Genomic DNA, 15,311 nt, shown 5'->3' on the forward strand with positions numbered 1-15,311 from the left:
CAACTACTTTTGGCAGCTAAACAGTGTTGAGCCTCATTAGTAGTTTAATTTGAGACCACCTGCTAATATTATGTCCTGTATGTCTTTTTACATTACCAACACATGATTTTTTTCAGTAAGCCAATAATGTTAGGAAACTTTTTTATTAGCTTACCTGGTTATAGAAGTAGAAGAGGGCAAAAAAGTGATTGTATCTAACTTACAGCCATACCACATTGGATACGCTCAATCTCGGAAACTAAGCAGTGTTGGGCCTGGTTAGTACTTGGGTGGGAGACCACATGGGAACACCAGGAGCTGTAGGTTTTTTCCCATTACTGGCAAATTGTTTTTATTCTCTAGCTATTTAAATTGGAAACTTTTTCTTTTTATTGCCAATACAGACATTTGAGAGAGGTCAAACAGACACAATAGCCATCACCTAAAGACTTACCACACTGTTTCGGACCAATTCCAACTACTTTTGGCAGTTAAACAGTGTTGAGCCTCATTAGTAGTTTAATTTGAGACCACCTGCTAATATTATGTCCTGTAGGTCTTTTTACATTACCAACACATGATTTTTTTCAGTAAGCCAATAATGTTAGGAAACTTTTTTATTAGCTTACCTGGTTATAGAAGTAGAAGAGGGCAAAAAAGTGACTCTATCTAACCTACAGCCATACCACATTGAATACGCTCAATCTCGGAAGCTAAGCAGTGTTGGGCCTGGTTAGTACTTGGGTGGGAGACCACATGGGAACACCAGGTGCTGTAGGTTTTTTCCCATTACTGGCAAATTGTTTTTATTCTCTAGCTATTTAAATTGGAAACTTTTTCTTTTTATTGCCAATACAGACATTTGGGAGAGGTCAAACAGACACAATAGCCATCACCTAAAGACTTACCACACTGTTTCGGACCAATTTCAACTGCTTTTGGCAGCTAAACAGTGTTGAGCCTAATTAGTAGTTTAATTTGAGACCACCTGCTAATATTATGTCCTGTAGGTCTTTTTACATTACCAACACATGATTTTTTTCAGTAAGCCAATAATGTTAGAAAACTTTTTTATTAGCTTACCTGGTTATAGAAGTAGAAGAGGGCAAAAAAGTGACTCTATCTCACCTACAGCCATACCACATTGGATACGCCTGATCTTGGAAGCTAAGCAGTGTTGGGCCTGGTTAGTACTTGGGTGGGAGACCACATGGGAACACCAGGTGCTGTAGGTTTTTTCCCATTACTGGCAAATTGTTTTTATTCTCTAGCTATTTAAATTGGAAACTTTTTCTTTTTATTGCCAATACAGACATTTGGGAGAGGTCAAACAGACACAATAGCCATCACCTAAAGACTTACCACACTGTTTCGGCCCAATTCCAACTGCTTTTGGCAGCTAAATAGTGTTGAGCCTCTTTAGTAGTTTAATTTGAGACCACCTGCTAATATTATGTCCTGTAGGTCTTTTTACATTACCAACACATGATTTTTTTCAGTAAGCCAATATAGTTAGGAAACTTTTTTATTAGCTTACCTTTAGATAGAAGTAGAAGAGGGCAAACAAGTGCCTGCATCTCACCTACAGCCATACCACATTGGATTCGCCCAATCTCGTCTGGTCTTGGAAGCTAAGCAGTGTTGGGCCCGGTAAGTACTTGGGTGGGAGACCACATGGGAACACCAGGTGCTGTAGTTTTTTTCCCATTATTGGCAAATTGTTTTTATTCTCTAGCTATTTAAATTGGAAAATTTTTCTTTTTATTGCCAATACAGACATTTGAGAGAGGTGAAACAGACACAATAGCCATCACCTAAAGACTTTCCACACTGTTTCGGCCCAATTCCAACTGCTTTTGGCAACTAAACAGTGTTGAGCCTCATTAGTAGTTTAATTTTAGACCACCTGCTAATATTATGTCCTGTAGGTCTTTTTACATTACCAACACATGATTTTTTTCAGTAAGCCAATAATGTTAGGAAACTTTTTTATTAGCTTACCTGGTTATAGAAGTAGAAGAGGGCAAAAAAGTGACTGTATCTCACCTACAGCCATACCACATTGGATACGCCCAATCTCATCTGATCTTGGAAGCTAAGCAGTGTTGGGCCTGGTTAGTACTTGGGTGTGAGACCACATGGGAACACCAGGTGCTGTAGGTTTTTTCCCATTACTGGCAAATTGTTTTTATTCTCTAGCTATTTAAATTGGAAACTTTTTCTTTTTATTGCCAATACATACATTTGGGAGAGGTCAAACAGACACAATAGCCATCGCCTTAAGACTTACCACACTGTTTCGGACCAATTCCAACTGCTTTTGGCAGCTAAACAGTGTTGAGCCTCTTAAGTAGTTTAATTTGAGACCACCTGCTAATATTATGTCCTGTAGGTCTTTTTACATTACCAACACATGATTTGTTTCAGTAAGCCAATACAGTTAGGAAACTTTTTTATTAGCTTACCTGGTTATAGAAGTAGAAGAGGGCAAAAAAGTGCCTGTATCTCAACTACAGCCATACCACATACCCAATCTCGTCTGATCTTGGAAGCTAAGCAGGGTTGGGCCTGGTTAGTACTTGGGTGGGAGACCACATGGGAACACCAGGAGCTGTAGGTTTTTTCCATTACTGGCAAATTGTTTTTATTCTCTAGCTATTTAAATTGGAAACTTTTTCTTTTTATTGCCAATACAGACATTTGAGAGAGGTGAAACAGACATAATAGCCATCACCTAAAGACTTACCACACTGTTTCGGCCCAATTCCAACTGCTTTTGGCAGCTAAACAGTGTTGAGCCTCATTAGTAGTTTAATTTGAGACCACCTGCTAATATTATGTCCTGTAGGTCTTTTTACATTACCAACACATGATTTTTTTCAGTAAGCCAATAATGTTAGGAAACTTTTTTATTAGCTTACCTGGTTATAGAAGTAGAAGAGGGCAAAAAAGTGACTGTATCTCACCTACAGCCATACCACATTGGATACGCCCAATCTCATCTGATCTTGGAAGCTAAGCAGTGTTGGGCCTGGTTAGTACTTGGGTGGGAGACCACATGGGAACACCAGGTGCTGTAGGTTTTTTCCCATTACTGGCAAATTGTTTTTATTCTCTAGCTATTTAAATTGGAAACTTTTTCTTTTTATTGCCAATACATACATTTGGGAGAGGTCAAACAGACACAATAGCCATCGCCTTAAGACTTACCACACTGTTTCGGACCAATTCCAACTGCTTTTGGCAGCTAAATAGTATTGAGCCTCTTTAGTAGTTTAATTTGAGACCACCTGCTAATATTATGTCCTGTAGGTATTTTTACATTACCAACACATGATTTTTTTCAGTAAGCCAATAATGTTAGGAAACTTTTTTATTAGCTTACCTGGTTATAGAAGTAGAAGAGGGCAAAAAAGTGACTGTATCTAACCTACAGCCATTCCAAATTGGATACGCTCAATCTCGGAAGCTAAGCAGTGTTGGGCCTGGTTAGTACTTGGGTGGGAGACCACATGGGAACACCAGGAGCTGTAGGTTTTTTCCCATTACTGGCAAATTGTTTTTATTCTCTAGCTATTTAAATTGGAAACTTTTTCTTTTTATTGCCAATACAGACATTTGGGAGAGGTCAAACAGACACAATAGCCATCACCTAAAGACTTACCACTCTGTTTCGGCCCAATTCCAACTGCTTTTGGCAGCTAAATAGTGTTGAGCCTCTTTAGTAGTTTAATTTGAGACCACCTGCTAATATTATGTCCTGTAGGTCTTTTTACATTACCAACACATGATTTTTTTCAGTAAGCCAATATAGTTAGGAATCTTTTTTATTAGCTTACCTTTAGATAGAAGTAGAAGAGGGCAAACAAGTGCCTGCATCTCACCTACAGCCATACCACATTGGATACGCCCAATCTCGTCTGATCTTGGAAGCTAAGCAGTGTTGGGCCTGGTTAGTACTTGGGTGGGAGACCACATGGGAACACCAGGTGCTGTAGGTTTTTTCCCATTACTGGCAAATTGTTTTTATTCTCTAGCTATTTAAATTGGAAACTTTTTCTTTTTATTGCCAATACAGACATTTGGGAGAGGTCAAACAGACACAATAGCCATCACCTAAAGACTTACCACACTGTTTCGGCCCAATTCCAACTGCTTTTGGCAGCTAAATAGTATTGAGCCTCTTTAGTAGTTTAATTTGAGACCACCTGCTAATATTATGTCCTGTAGGTATTTTTACATTACCAACACATGATTTTTTTCAGTAAGCCAATAATGTTAGGAAACTTTTTTATTAGCTTACCTGGTTATAGAAGTAGAAGAGGGCAAAAAAGTGACTGTATCTAACCTACAGCCATACCACATTGGATACGCTCAATCTCGGAAGCTAAGCAGTGTTGGGCCTGGTTAGTACTTGGGTGGGAGACCACATGGGAACACCAGGTGCTGTAGGTTTTTTCCCATTACTGGCAAATTGTTTTTATTCTCTAGCTATTTAAATTGGAAACTTTTTCTTTTTATTGCCAATACAGACATTTGGGAGAGGTCAAAGAGACACAATAGCCATCACCTAAAGACTTACCACACTGTTTCGGCCCAATTCCAACTGCTTTTGGCAGCTAAATAGTATTGAGCCTCTTTAGTAGTTTAATTTGAGACCACCTGCTAATATTATGTCCTGTAGGTCTTTTTACATTACCAACACATGATTTTTTTCAGTAAGCCAATATAGTTAGGAAACTTTTTTATTAGCTTACCTTTAGATAGAAGTAGAAGAGGGCAAAAAAGTGCCCGCATCTCACCTACAGCCATACCACATTGGATACGCCCAATCTCGTCTGATCTTGGAAGCTAAGCAGGGTTGGGCCTGGTTAGTACTTGGGTGGGAGACCACATGGGAACACCAGGTGCTGTAGGTTTTTTCCCATTACTGGCAAATTGTTTTTATTCTCTAGCTATTTAAATTGGAAACTTTTTCTTTTTATTGCCAATACAGACATTTGAGAGAGGTGAAACAGACATAATAGCCATCACCTAAAGACTTACCACACTGTTTCGGCCAAATTCCAACTGCTTTTGGCAGCTAAACAGTGTTGAGCCTCATTAGTAGTTTAATTTGAGACCACCTGCTAATATTTTGTCCTGTAGGTCTTTTTACATTACCAACACATGATTTTTTTCAGTAAGCCAATAATGTTAGGAAACTTTTTTATTAGCTTACCTGGTTATAGAAGTAGAAGAGGGCAAAAAAGTGACTCAGTCTCACCTACAGCCATACCACATTGGATACGCCCAATCTTGTCTGATCTTGGAAGCTAAGCAGTGTTGGGCCTGGTTAGTACTTGGGTGGGAGACCACATGGGAACACCAGGTGCTGTAGGTTTTTCCCATTACTGGCAAATTGTTTTTATTCTCTAGCTATTTAAATTGGAAACTTTTTCTTTTTATTGCCAATACAGACATTTGGGAGAGGTCAAACAGACACAATAGCCATCACCTAAAGACTTTCCACACTGTTTCGGCCCAATTCCAACTGCTTTTGGCAGCTAAATAGTGTTGAGCCTCTTTAGTAGTTTAATTTGAGACCACCTGCTAATATTGTGTCCTGTTGGTCTTTTTACATTACCAACACATGATTTTTTTCAGTAAGCCAATATAGTTAGGAAACTTTTTTATTAGCTTACCTTTAGATAGAAGTAGAAGAGGGCAAAAAAGTGCCTGCATCTCACCTACAGCCATACCACATTGGATACGCCCAATCTCGTCTGATCTTAGAAGCTAAGCAGTGTTGGGCCTGGTTAGTACTTGGGTGGGAGACCACATGGGAACACCAGGTGCTGTAGGTTTTTTCCCATTACTGGCAAATTGTTTTTATTCTCTAGCTATTTAAATTGGAAACGTTTTCTTTTTATTGCCAATACAGACATTTGGGAGAGGTCAAACAGACACAATAGCCATCACCTAAAGACTTACCACACTGTTTCGGCCCAATTCCAACTGCTTTTGGCAGCTAAATAGTGTTGAGCCTCTTTAGTAGTTTAATTTGAGACCACCTGCTAATATTGTGTCCTGTTGGTCTTTTTACATTACCAACACATGATTTTTTTCAGTAAGCCAATATAGTTAGGAAACTTTTTTATTAGCTTACCTTTAGATAGAAGTAGAAGAGGGCAAAAAAGTGCCTGCATCTCACCTACAGCCATACCACATTGGATACGCCCAATCTCGTCTGATCTTGGAAGCTAAGCAGTGTTGGGCCTGGTTAGTACTTGGGTGGGAGACCACATGGGAACACCAGGTGCTGTAGGTTTTTTCCCATTACTGGCAAATTGTTTTTATTCTCTAGCTATTTAAATTGGAAACTTTTTCTTTTTATTGCCAATACAGACATTTGGGAGAGGTCAAACAGACACAATAGCCATCACCTAAAGACTTACCACACTGTTTCGGACCAATTTCAACTGCTTTTGGCAGCTAAACAGTGTTGAGCCTCATTAGTAGTTTAATTTGAGACCACCTGCTAATATTATGTCCTGTAGGTCTTTTTACATTACCAACACATGATTTTTTTCAGTAAGCCAATAATGTTAGGAAACTTTTTTATTAGCTTACCTGGTTATAGAAGTAGAAGAGGGCAAAAAAGTGACTCTATCTCACCTACAGCCATACCACATTGGATACGCCCAATCTTGTCTGATCTTTGGAAGCTAAGCAGTGTTGGGCCTGGTTAGTACTTGGGTGGGAGACCACATGGGAACACCAGGTGCTGTAGGTTTTTTCCCATTACTGGCAAATTGTTTTTATTCTCTAGCTATTTAAATTGGAAACTTTTTCTTTTTATTGCCAATACAGACATTTGGGAGAGGTCAAACAGACACAATAGCCATCACCTAAAGACTTACCACACTGTTTCGGCCCAATTCCAACTGCTTTTGGCAGCTAAATAGTGTTGAGCCTCTTTAGTAGTTTAATTTGAGACCACCTGCTAATATTATGTCCTGTAGGTCTTTTTACATTACCAACACATGATTTTTTTCAGTAAGCCAATATAGTTAGGAAACTTTTTTATTAGCTTACCTTTAGATAGAAGTAGAAGAGGGTAAACAAGTGCCAGCATCTCACCTACAGCCATACCACATTGGATATGCCCAATCTCGTCTGGTCTTGGAAGCTAAGCAGTGTTGGGCCCGGTTAGTACTTGGGTGGGAGACCACATGGGAACACCAGGTGCTGTAGGTTTTTTCCCATTACTGGCAAATTGTTTTTATTCTCTAGCTATTTAAATTGGAAACTTTTTCTTTTTATTGCCAATACAGACATTTGGGAGAGGTCAAACAGACACAATAGCCATCACCTAAAGACTTACCACACTGTTTCGGACCAATTCCAACTGCTTTTGGCAGCTAAATAGTATTGAGCCTCTTTAGTAGTTTAATTTGAGACCACCTGCTAATATTATGTCCTGTAGGTCTTTTTACATTACCAACACATGATTTTTTTCAGTAAGCCAATATAGTTAGGAAACTTTTTTATTAGCTTACCTTTAGATAGAAGTAGAAGAGGGCAAAAAAGTGCCTGCATCTCACCTACAGCCATACCACATTGGATACGCCCAATCTCGTCTGATCTTAGAAGCTAAGCAGTGTTGGGCCTGGTTAGTACTTGGGTGGGAGACCACATGGGAACACCAGGTGCTGTAGGTTTTTTCCCATTACTGGCAAATTGTTTTTATTCTCTAGCTATTTAAATTGGAAACGTTTTCTTTTTATTGCCAATACAGACATTTGGGAGAGGTCAAACAGACACAATAGCCATCACCTAAAGACTTACCACACTGTTTCGGCCCAATTCCAACTGCTTTTGGCAGCTAAATAGTGTTGAGCCTCTTTAGTAGTTTAATTTGAGACCACCTGCTAATATTGTGTCCTGTTGGTCTTTTTACATTACCAACACATGATTTTTTTCAGTAAGCCAATATAGTTAGGAAACTTTTTTATTAGCTTACCTTTAGATAGAAGTAGAAGAGGGCAAAAAAGTGCCTGCATCTCACCTACAGCCATACCACATTGGATACGCCCAATCTCGTCTGATCTTGGAAGCTAAGCAGTGTTGGGCCTGGTTAGTACTTGGGTGGGAGACCACATGGGAACACCAGGTGCTGTAGGTTTTTTCCCATTACTGGCAAATTGTTTTTATTCTCTAGCTATTTAAATTGGAAACTTTTTCTTTTTATTGCCAATACAGACATTTGGGAGAGGTCAAACAGACACAATAGCCATCACCTAAAGACTTACCACACTGTTTCGGACCAATTTCAACTGCTTTTGGCAGCTAAACAGTGTTGAGCCTCATTAGTAGTTTAATTTGAGACCACCTGCTAATATTATGTCCTGTAGGTCTTTTTACATTACCAACACATGATTTTTTTCAGTAAGCCAATAATGTTAGGAAACTTTTTTATTAGCTTACCTGGTTATAGAAGTAGAAGAGGGCAAAAAAGTGACTCTATCTCACCTACAGCCATACCACATTGGATACGCCCAATCTTGTCTGATCTTTGGAAGCTAAGCAGTGTTGGGCCTGGTTAGTACTTGGGTGGGAGACCACATGGGAACACCAGGTGCTGTAGGTTTTTTCCCATTACTGGCAAATTGTTTTTATTCTCTAGCTATTTAAATTGGAAACTTTTTCTTTTTATTGCCAATACAGACATTTGGGAGAGGTCAAACAGACACAATAGCCATCACCTAAAGACTTACCACACTGTTTCGGCCCAATTCCAACTGCTTTTGGCAGCTAAATAGTGTTGAGCCTCTTTAGTAGTTTAATTTGAGACCACCTGCTAATATTATGTCCTGTAGGTCTTTTTACATTACCAACACATGATTTTTTTCAGTAAGCCAATATAGTTAGGAAACTTTTTTATTAGCTTACCTTTAGATAGAAGTAGAAGAGGGTAAACAAGTGCCAGCATCTCACCTACAGCCATACCACATTGGATATGCCCAATCTCGTCTGGTCTTGGAAGCTAAGCAGTGTTGGGCCCGGTTAGTACTTGGGTGGGAGACCACATGGGAACACCAGGTGCTGTAGGTTTTTTCCCATTACTGGCAAATTGTTTTTATTCTCTAGCTATTTAAATTGGAAACTTTTTCTTTTTATTGCCAATACAGACATTTGGGAGAGGTCAAACAGACACAATAGCCATCACCTAAAGACTTACCACACTGTTTCGGACCAATTCCAACTGCTTTTGGCAGCTAAATAGTATTGAGCCTCTTTAGTAGTTTAATTTGAGACCACCTGCTAATATTATGTCCTGTAGGTCTTTTTACATTACCAACACATGATTTTTTTCAGTAAGCCAATATAGTTAGGAAACTTTTTTATTAGCTTACCTTTAGATAGAAGTAGAAGAGGGCAAAAAAGTGCCTGCATCTCACCTACAGCCATACCACATTGGATACGCCCAATCTCGTCTGATCTTGGAAGCTAAGTAGTGTTGGGCCTGGTTAGTACTTGGGTGGGAGACCACATGGGAACACCAGGTGCTGTAGGTTTTTTCCCATTACTGGCAAATTGTTTTTATTCTCTAGCTATTTAAATTGGAAACTTTTTCTTTTTATTGCCAATACAGACATTTGAGAGAGGTGAAACAGACACAATAGCCATCACCTAAAGACTTTCCACACTGTTTCGGCCCAATTCCAACTCCTTTTGGCAAATAAACAGTGTTGAGCCTCATTAGTAGTTTAATTTGAGACCACCTGCTAATATTATGTCCTGTAGGTCTTTTTACATTACCAACACATGATTTTTTTCAGTAAGCCAATACAGTTAGGAAACTTGTTTATTAGCATACCTGGTTATAGAAGTAGAAGAGCGCAAAAAAGTGCCTGTATCTCAACTACAGCCATACCACATTGGATACGCCCAATCTCGTCTGATCTTGAAAGCTAAGCAGTGTTGGGCCTGGTTAGTACTTGGGTGGGAGACCACATGGGAACACCAGGAGCTGTAGGTTTTTTCACATTACTGGCAAATTGTTTTTATTCTCTAGCTATTTAAATTGGAAACTTTTTCTTTTTATTGCCAATACAGACATTTGAGAGAGGTCAAACAGACACCATAGCCATCACCTAAAGACTTACCACACTGTTTCGGACCAATTCCAACTACTTTTGGCAGCTAAACAGTGTTGAGCCTCATTAGTAGTTTAATTTGAGACCACCTGCTAATATTATGTCCTGTAGGTCTTTTTACATTACCAACACATGATTTTTTTCAGTAAGCCAATAATGTTAGGAAACTTTTTTATTAGCTTACCTGGTTATAGAAGTAGAAGAGGGCAAAAAAGTGATTGTATCTAACCTACAGCCATACCACATTGGATACGCCCAATCTCGGAAGTTAAGCAGTGTTGGGCTTGGTTAGTACTTGGGTGGGAGACCACATGGGAACACCAGGAGCTGTAGGTTTTTTCCCATTACTGGCAAATTGTTTTTATTCTCTAGCTATTTAAATTGGAAACTTTTTCTTTTTATTGCCAATACAGACATTTGAGAGAGGTCAAACAGACACAATAGCCATCACCTAAAGACTTACCACAGTGTTTCGGACCAATTCCAACTACTTTTGGCAGCTAAACAGTGTTGAGCCTCATTAGTAGTTTAATTTGAGACCACCTGCTAATATTATGTCCTGTAGGTCTTTTTACATTACCAACACATGATTTTTTTCAGTAAGCCAATAATGTTAGGAAACTTTTTTATTAGCTTACCTGGTTATAGAAGTAGAAGAGGGCAAAAAAGTGACTGTATCTAACTTACAGCCATACCACATTGGATACGCTCAATCTCGGAAGCTAAGCAGTGTTGGGCCTGGTTAGTACTTGGCTGGGAGACCACATGGGAACACCAGGTGCTGTAGGTTTTTTCCCATTACTGGCAAATTGTTTTTATTCTCTAGCTATTTAAATTGGAAACTTTTTCTTTTTATTGCCAATACAGACATTTGGGAGAGGTCAAACAGACACAATAGCCATCATCTAAAGACTTACCACACTGTTTCGGACCAATTTCAACTGCTTTTGGCAGCTAAACAGTGTTGAGCCTAATTAGTAGTTTAATTTGAGACCACCTGCTAATATTATGTCCTGTAGGTCTTTTTACATTACCAACACATGATTTTTTTCAGTAAGCCAATAATGTTAGGAAACTTTTTTATTAGCTTACCTTGTTATAGAAGTAGAAGAGGGCAAAAAAGTGACTCTATCTCACCTACAGCCATACCACATTGGATACGCCCAATCTTGTCTGATCTTGGAAGCTAAGCAGTGTTGGGCCTGGTTAGTACTTGGGTGGGAGACCACATGGGAACACCAGGTGCTGTAGGTTTTTTCCCATTACTGGCAAATTGTTTTTATTCTCTAGCTATTTAAATTGGAAACTTTTTCTTTTTATTGCCAATACAGACATTTGGGAGAGGTCAAACAGACACAATAGCCATCACCTAAAGACTTACCACACTGTTTCGGCCCAATTCCAACTGCTTTTGGCAGCTAAATAGTGTTGAGCCTCTTTAGTAGTTTAATTTGAGACCACCTGCTAATATTATGTCCTGTAGGTCTTTTTACATTACCAACACATGATTTTTTTCAGTAAGCCAATATAGTTAGGAAACTTTTTTATTAGCTTACCTTTAGATAGAAGTAGAAGAGGGCAAACAAGTGCCTGCATCTCACCTACAGCCATACCACATTGGATACGCCCAATCTCGTCTGGTCTTGGAAGCTAAGCAGTGTTGGGCCCGGTAAGTACTTGGGTGGGAGACCACATGGGAACACCAGGTGCTGTAGTTTTTTTCCCATTATTGGCAAATTGTTTTTATTCTCTAGCTATTTAAATTGGAAACTTTTTCTTTTTATTGCCAATACAGACATTTGAGAGAGGTGAAACAGACACAATAGCCATCACCTAAAGACTTTCCACACTGTTTCGGCCCAATTCCAACTGCTTTTGGCAACTAAACAGTGTTGAGCCTCATTAGTAGTTTAATTTGAGACCAGCTGCTAATATTATGTCCTGTAGGTCTTTTTACATTACCAACACATGATTTTTTTCAGTAAGCCAATAATGTTAGGAAACTTTTTTATTAGCTTAGCTGGTTATAGAAGTAGAAGAGGGCAAAAAAGTGACTGTATCTCACCTACAGCCATACCACATTGGATACGCCCAATCTCATCTGATCTTGGAAGCTAAGCAGAGTTGGGCCTGTTTAGTACTTGGGTGGGAGACCACATGGGAACACCAGGTGCTGTAGGTTTTTTCCCATTACTGGCAAATTGTTTTTATTCTCTAGCTATTTAAATTGGAAACTTTTTCTTTTTATTGCCAATACAGACATTTGGAAGAGGTCAAACAGACACAATAGCCATCACCTAAAGACTTACCACACTGTTTCGGACCAATTTCAACTGCTTTTGGCAGCTAAACAGTGTTGAGCCTAATTAGTAGTTTAATTTGAGACCACCTGCTAATATTATGTCCTGTAGGTCTTTTTACATTACCAACACATGATTTTTTTCAGTAAGCCAATAATGTTAGGAAACTTTTTTATTAGCTTAGCTGGTTATAGAAGTAGAAGAGGGCAAAAAAGTGACTCTATCTCACCTACAGCCATACCACATTGGATACGCCCAATCTCATCTGATCTTGGAAGCTAAGCAGAGTTGGGCCTGTTTAGTACTTAGGTGGGAGACCACATGGGAACACCAGGTGCTGTAGGTTTTTTCCCATTACTGGCAAATTGTTTTTATTCTCTAGCTATTTAAATTGGAAACTTTTTCTTTTTATTGCCAATACATACATTTGGGAGAGGTCAAACAGACACAATAGCCATCGCCTTAAGACTTACCACACTGTTTCGGCCCAATTCCAACTGCTTTTGGCAGCTAAACAGTGTTGAGCCTCATTAGTAGTTTAATTTGAGACCACCTGCTAATATTATGTCCTGTAGGTCTATTTACATTACCAACACATGATTTGTTTCAGTAAGCCAATACAGTTAGGAAACTTTTTTATTAGCTTACCTGGTTATAGAAGTAGAAGAGCGCAAAAAAGTGCCTGTATCTCAACTACAGCCATACCACATTGGATACGCCCAATCTCGTCTGATCTTGAAAGCTAAGCAGTGTTGGGCCTGGTTAGTACTTGGGTGGGAGACCACATGGGAACACCAGGAGCTGTAGGTTTTTTCACATTACTGGCAAATTGTTTTTATTCTCTAGCTATTTAAATTGGAAACTTTTTCTTTTTATTGCCAATACAGACATTTGAGAGAGGTCAAACAGACACCATAGCCATCACCTAAAGACTTACCACACTGTTTCGGACCAATTCCAACTACTTTTGGCAGCTAAACAGTGTTGAGCCTCATTAGTAGTTTAATTTGAGACCACCTGCTAATATTATGTCCTGTAGGTCTTTTTACATTACCAACACATGATTTTTTTCAGTAAGCCAATAATGTTAGGAAACTTTTTTATTAGCTTACCTTTACTTCTTATGGATCCAGTACTGAAAGAGATCCTCCCCCCGAAACCAGACATTGTGTACAGAAAATCCAAGAATCTGAAGGACATCTTAGCACCTAGCATGCTAAAAACACTCCAACCACCAACCAAACTACCAAAATGTAAAGGATCATACAAGTGTGGCAAATGTATTATATGTAAGTATCTCCACCCAAATAGGAAAAGCTTTTCTGACACAGGGAACAACAACGAATTTAAAATCAAGGACTTCATCAACTGCAACTCCACCTCAGTTATCTACTTGATAGAATGTACTTGCGGGAAGAAATACGTAGGCAAGACAAAACGCCCCTTGAAAATTAGAATCCAAGAACATGTAAGAAGTATAAAAAACAAAATGGACAATCATGCTATCCCCAGACATTTTACTACCACTCATGCATCGGACCCTGAAGAAATGACTTTCAAAGCAATTGAACATGTTCAACTAGGGGAGAGAGGAGGTGACTTGGCAAAGAAATTGTCGCAAAGGGAGATGTACTGGATTTTCCAGCTACAGACACTGCACCCGAACGGCTTAAACGAAGGATATGAAATTGCACCTTTCCTGTGAAGGTTATGTAAAACTCCCAAAACGAACCCCACTGTCCTTTCACATACTTGGTCACACTTTTTATTCTTTCTTCCTATAAATCTTTACTTTGGTTCCAACATATGAGCAGTAAGGTATCTCAGTCTGAGAGGTCTTGGAACATGGAAACAAACATTACAGTCATACCACACTGGCAATGCCCAACCCCGTCCGATCTTGGCAGCCAAGCAGTGATTCTGGGCCCGTCCAGTATCGGGACGGGAGACTACCCGAGAAGAACGGGTACTGTAATGTACAGAAAATATAAAGAATACCTCGTGAGAAGGACGAAACAGAAGTACCAATGCTCATCACTCCCGCAGCTGATTAACAATCACTAGACTCACTACAAATGTCCCCCTTCTTTCCCTTCTTCTTCTTTTTTTCCATTTTTCTATAGAGATAATCACTGTAACTTATATGAATAAATGAATTAAAAATCACGCAAATCACTCTAATTATTTATATTATATTTAGTAGTCAAAGCACCTTGCACTTTATTGCTAAAAACACCACACTGGTTCACAAGATTAATCAATTATAAAATATCATCTTGGATCACACCTTCTAGCTGCTAGTCTTTTTACTAAAGACTCACCAAATATAACACTTTATTGATTCCTTCTAGAAATAACCTTAGAAATATTTAAAATGTTTTTAAAAAAATTTTTTATCGATTTATTACCTCCTGTTCATATTATATATTTATTTATTATCGTGTATATATATGTATGTATACCCATTGACAATTGTTCCCCGGCATATAATATAGTATGTATTTATTTATTTATTTATATATTTATATATCCAGCATGAGCAAAAGAACGCTCCCATACATAATATAGTGAATATATACATAGATTACTAACAATAGATCGTATCCTCCATTGCAATGTCCTATGTTCTATGGTAAAACAGAATACTAATACACTGTACTCTCCATTCCTATGTCCCAAGTGGAATTCCCACTGAGAAAGTGGCACAGACGAAAATACGAACTTGTAACTGACCAGTATCCAAAAAGATGGCCGATTCCCTATACGAAAGATAGGAAAAGTCCCCTACAAAATGGCCGCTGACTGGAGACAAATACCGCAAGCAACTCCACATATCAACACTCCTCAATGAATGACAACTATGGCAACCAATGAGACGGAGCTCCGCAAT

At 38.8% G+C, this 15,311-nt stretch overlaps 21 non-coding genes and 9 pseudogenes across 21 annotated transcripts; all 30 read left to right on the forward strand.

The window, feature by feature from the left end:
- Positions 1 to 197: 197 nt before the first annotated feature.
- Positions 198 to 306, forward strand: LOC146029646 (5S ribosomal RNA; annotated as a pseudogene).
- A 345-nt stretch (positions 307 to 651) lies between these two features.
- On the forward strand, positions 652 to 760 carry LOC146028988 (5S ribosomal RNA; annotated as a pseudogene).
- Positions 761 to 1,105: 345 nt separating this feature from the next.
- Positions 1,106 to 1,214, forward strand: LOC146028726 (5S ribosomal RNA; annotated as a pseudogene).
- Positions 1,215 to 1,559: 345 nt separating this feature from the next.
- LOC146034161 (5S ribosomal RNA) lies at positions 1,560 to 1,678 on the forward strand. Its single transcript, XR_014459567.1, has one exon. It is a non-coding gene; the product is annotated as a 5S ribosomal RNA (ribosomal RNA).
- A 345-nt stretch (positions 1,679 to 2,023) lies between these two features.
- On the forward strand, positions 2,024 to 2,142 carry LOC146032194 (5S ribosomal RNA). The gene has a single exon (XR_014457638.1). It is a non-coding gene; the product is annotated as a 5S ribosomal RNA (ribosomal RNA).
- Positions 2,143 to 2,487: 345 nt separating this feature from the next.
- On the forward strand, positions 2,488 to 2,599 carry LOC146029432 (5S ribosomal RNA; annotated as a pseudogene).
- Positions 2,600 to 2,943: 344 nt separating this feature from the next.
- LOC146030897 (5S ribosomal RNA) lies at positions 2,944 to 3,062 on the forward strand. The gene has a single exon (XR_014456379.1). It is a non-coding gene; the product is annotated as a 5S ribosomal RNA (ribosomal RNA).
- Positions 3,063 to 3,407: 345 nt separating this feature from the next.
- On the forward strand, positions 3,408 to 3,516 carry LOC146029678 (5S ribosomal RNA; annotated as a pseudogene).
- Positions 3,517 to 3,861: 345 nt separating this feature from the next.
- Positions 3,862 to 3,980, forward strand: LOC146034077 (5S ribosomal RNA). The gene has a single exon (XR_014459484.1). It is a non-coding gene; the product is annotated as a 5S ribosomal RNA (ribosomal RNA).
- Positions 3,981 to 4,325: 345 nt separating this feature from the next.
- LOC146028992 (5S ribosomal RNA) lies at positions 4,326 to 4,434 on the forward strand (annotated as a pseudogene).
- A 345-nt stretch (positions 4,435 to 4,779) lies between these two features.
- Positions 4,780 to 4,898, forward strand: LOC146031445 (5S ribosomal RNA). Its single transcript, XR_014456912.1, has one exon. It is a non-coding gene; the product is annotated as a 5S ribosomal RNA (ribosomal RNA).
- Positions 4,899 to 5,243: 345 nt separating this feature from the next.
- On the forward strand, positions 5,244 to 5,362 carry LOC146031891 (5S ribosomal RNA). The gene has a single exon (XR_014457342.1). It is a non-coding gene; the product is annotated as a 5S ribosomal RNA (ribosomal RNA).
- Positions 5,363 to 5,706: 344 nt separating this feature from the next.
- LOC146032058 (5S ribosomal RNA) lies at positions 5,707 to 5,825 on the forward strand. The gene has a single exon (XR_014457506.1). It is a non-coding gene; the product is annotated as a 5S ribosomal RNA (ribosomal RNA).
- Positions 5,826 to 6,170: 345 nt separating this feature from the next.
- LOC146034089 (5S ribosomal RNA) lies at positions 6,171 to 6,289 on the forward strand. The gene has a single exon (XR_014459496.1). It is a non-coding gene; the product is annotated as a 5S ribosomal RNA (ribosomal RNA).
- Positions 6,290 to 6,634: 345 nt separating this feature from the next.
- Positions 6,635 to 6,754, forward strand: LOC146035070 (5S ribosomal RNA). Its single transcript, XR_014460474.1, has one exon. It is a non-coding gene; the product is annotated as a 5S ribosomal RNA (ribosomal RNA).
- A 345-nt stretch (positions 6,755 to 7,099) lies between these two features.
- LOC146032770 (5S ribosomal RNA) lies at positions 7,100 to 7,218 on the forward strand. The gene has a single exon (XR_014458189.1). It is a non-coding gene; the product is annotated as a 5S ribosomal RNA (ribosomal RNA).
- Positions 7,219 to 7,563: 345 nt separating this feature from the next.
- Positions 7,564 to 7,682, forward strand: LOC146032061 (5S ribosomal RNA). The gene has a single exon (XR_014457508.1). It is a non-coding gene; the product is annotated as a 5S ribosomal RNA (ribosomal RNA).
- A 345-nt stretch (positions 7,683 to 8,027) lies between these two features.
- On the forward strand, positions 8,028 to 8,146 carry LOC146034101 (5S ribosomal RNA). Its single transcript, XR_014459508.1, has one exon. It is a non-coding gene; the product is annotated as a 5S ribosomal RNA (ribosomal RNA).
- Positions 8,147 to 8,491: 345 nt separating this feature from the next.
- On the forward strand, positions 8,492 to 8,611 carry LOC146035071 (5S ribosomal RNA). The gene has a single exon (XR_014460475.1). It is a non-coding gene; the product is annotated as a 5S ribosomal RNA (ribosomal RNA).
- Positions 8,612 to 8,956: 345 nt separating this feature from the next.
- Positions 8,957 to 9,075, forward strand: LOC146032772 (5S ribosomal RNA). Its single transcript, XR_014458191.1, has one exon. It is a non-coding gene; the product is annotated as a 5S ribosomal RNA (ribosomal RNA).
- Positions 9,076 to 9,420: 345 nt separating this feature from the next.
- LOC146031236 (5S ribosomal RNA) lies at positions 9,421 to 9,539 on the forward strand. The gene has a single exon (XR_014456707.1). It is a non-coding gene; the product is annotated as a 5S ribosomal RNA (ribosomal RNA).
- Positions 9,540 to 9,884: 345 nt separating this feature from the next.
- On the forward strand, positions 9,885 to 10,003 carry LOC146034173 (5S ribosomal RNA). The gene has a single exon (XR_014459579.1). It is a non-coding gene; the product is annotated as a 5S ribosomal RNA (ribosomal RNA).
- Positions 10,004 to 10,348: 345 nt separating this feature from the next.
- LOC146029152 (5S ribosomal RNA) lies at positions 10,349 to 10,457 on the forward strand (annotated as a pseudogene).
- Positions 10,458 to 10,802: 345 nt separating this feature from the next.
- On the forward strand, positions 10,803 to 10,911 carry LOC146029246 (5S ribosomal RNA; annotated as a pseudogene).
- A 345-nt stretch (positions 10,912 to 11,256) lies between these two features.
- LOC146031892 (5S ribosomal RNA) lies at positions 11,257 to 11,375 on the forward strand. The gene has a single exon (XR_014457343.1). It is a non-coding gene; the product is annotated as a 5S ribosomal RNA (ribosomal RNA).
- A 345-nt stretch (positions 11,376 to 11,720) lies between these two features.
- Positions 11,721 to 11,839, forward strand: LOC146033440 (5S ribosomal RNA). Its single transcript, XR_014458849.1, has one exon. It is a non-coding gene; the product is annotated as a 5S ribosomal RNA (ribosomal RNA).
- A 345-nt stretch (positions 11,840 to 12,184) lies between these two features.
- On the forward strand, positions 12,185 to 12,303 carry LOC146031987 (5S ribosomal RNA). Its single transcript, XR_014457436.1, has one exon. It is a non-coding gene; the product is annotated as a 5S ribosomal RNA (ribosomal RNA).
- A 345-nt stretch (positions 12,304 to 12,648) lies between these two features.
- Positions 12,649 to 12,767, forward strand: LOC146032474 (5S ribosomal RNA). Its single transcript, XR_014457907.1, has one exon. It is a non-coding gene; the product is annotated as a 5S ribosomal RNA (ribosomal RNA).
- A 345-nt stretch (positions 12,768 to 13,112) lies between these two features.
- Positions 13,113 to 13,231, forward strand: LOC146034174 (5S ribosomal RNA). Its single transcript, XR_014459580.1, has one exon. It is a non-coding gene; the product is annotated as a 5S ribosomal RNA (ribosomal RNA).
- A 1,046-nt stretch (positions 13,232 to 14,277) lies between these two features.
- LOC146029801 (5S ribosomal RNA) lies at positions 14,278 to 14,399 on the forward strand (annotated as a pseudogene).
- The last annotated feature ends 912 nt before the right edge of the window (positions 14,400 to 15,311 follow it).

This window comes from Crinia signifera, chromosome 8 (assembly GCF_055691185.1).
Source record: "Crinia signifera chromosome 8, ASM5569118v1, whole genome shotgun sequence".
NCBI classification, from domain to species: Eukaryota; Metazoa; Chordata; class Amphibia; order Anura; family Myobatrachidae; genus Crinia; species Crinia signifera.